Below are 1,577 nucleotides of genomic sequence, written 5' to 3'. Positions count from 1 at the left end.
GAGTCTGAACTGCACAAACTCTTTGAAGAGTTCAGCATGTTTGGCACTAAAGTTGAGAACGGTCAAATAAAAATAAATAAATAAAATACAATCAGGAAAGAAATTGTTAAATAATGAAAAGCCAGGAAGCTAAAAATGATATCCAATAACAGTCCAATTGTGGAACAGAGGCTCTTTTTTAACTTATGTGCAAGTGTAACATGTAGCATATCAATATGCTTACCTGACGTCAAAGAGCATAAATGCTGCTGAGGATGTGATCAACAGGCTGGCCTAGAGCCCTAATGCCACATCCTGTGGCCAGCTGGACCTCGTCACCCCTTCTGAGTTTTCGGAGAGAAAACCCTGGCCAATATCACAAACTCCTTTAAATAAAATCATATTTATTTAGAGAGCAATTTTCACTGACGACAGCCACAAATTACTTTATAAGAGAAGTATAAATACAAAATACATACTTTATCTGAGTTTCTGTTTGTGCTTTCATCACACATCAGACCAAAGGGTTGGTTTAGGCACAGTCCAATTCTGGGCAATGGCACCTATCAAAGTGCACAGAAATGAAAACGCCGTTTTTCTACTAACTGTACTGCACTTGCTGCTTACTTGAATAATAATAAATAACAACACTAATTAGAATATTTAACGACTTAATCTTAAATACGGGAGGACTCTGTATTAAAAGGGATAGATGGCAACCCTAACTCTTAGAAAACAATATTTTATATACACTCACCTTTCACTATTTGAGCCTTTGTTCTGCCATTTGCCTACTGGCGAGCGATCTCCCAATCCGGGAACATATCCTTCAGGGACATGTAGCTTGTAGCTTGTAGCTAACAGCATAGCCATCTTTGTCTCGGCATAAACACCATCCTTGGGTCTACCTTCAGCAACATGCCCCAAAATACTGGGTCGTGATCCGTGCTGCACGCATATTTCCTTCTCTTGCTGGTCGTTGCCATTTCTCTTCTGCTTCGTCTTCCTTTGTTCTGATTCCCGCGCTTGACTTCGAGGTGTCACCGTTATTATTGTCCGCCCGCCAACGGAAGCTCAGTTAAGGATGGTTTAGCACTTTTGTTGTCCGGGTGAAATTAGGAGAAATTCTGGAGAATGGTGGCTTTCAGGAAGGGCACCGAAATTCGGGATTCTCTCGGAAAAATCGGGAGGGTTGGCATGTATGATGGCACCTATCAAAGTGCACAGAAATGAAAAACACAGTTTTTCTACTAACTGCACTGCACTTGCTGCTTACTTGAAATAATAATATTAAGAACACCAATTAGAATATTTAACGATTTAATCTTAAAATACGGAAAGACTCTGTATTATAAGGTATGGATGGCAAGCCTAACTCTTAGAAAATAATATTTTATATTAACTCACCTTCAGTATTCCAGTGCCATTGTTCTGCCATTTGCGTACTGGCGAGCGATCTCCGAATCCGGGAACATATCCTTCATGGACTTGTTGAAAACATCCGCAAACGTGAATGGGATGTTGCTTGTAGCTAACAGCATAGCCATCTTTTTCTCGGCATAAATACAACCCTTAGGTCCCTATTTGGCAACATGACC

The 1,577-nt window shown here is 40.3% G+C and overlaps 1 long non-coding RNA gene across 1 annotated transcript; it reads right to left on the bottom strand.

The window, feature by feature from the left end:
* Positions 1-317: 317 nt before the first annotated feature.
* Positions 318-1,191, bottom strand: LOC109202615 (uncharacterized). The gene is made up of 3 exons (XR_002062560.2): positions 737-1,191; positions 459-542; positions 318-365 (listed from the first exon to the last, which is right to left on the bottom strand). It is a non-coding gene; the product is annotated as an uncharacterized LOC109202615 (long non-coding RNA).
* Between the last annotated feature and the right edge of the window lie 386 nt (positions 1,192-1,577).

Source organism: Oreochromis niloticus, linkage group LG6 (assembly GCF_001858045.2).
Source record: "Oreochromis niloticus isolate F11D_XX linkage group LG6, O_niloticus_UMD_NMBU, whole genome shotgun sequence".
NCBI lineage: Eukaryota > Metazoa > Chordata > Actinopteri > Cichliformes > Cichlidae > Oreochromis > Oreochromis niloticus.
This window is presented reverse-complemented; position numbering and strand designations above follow the sequence as displayed.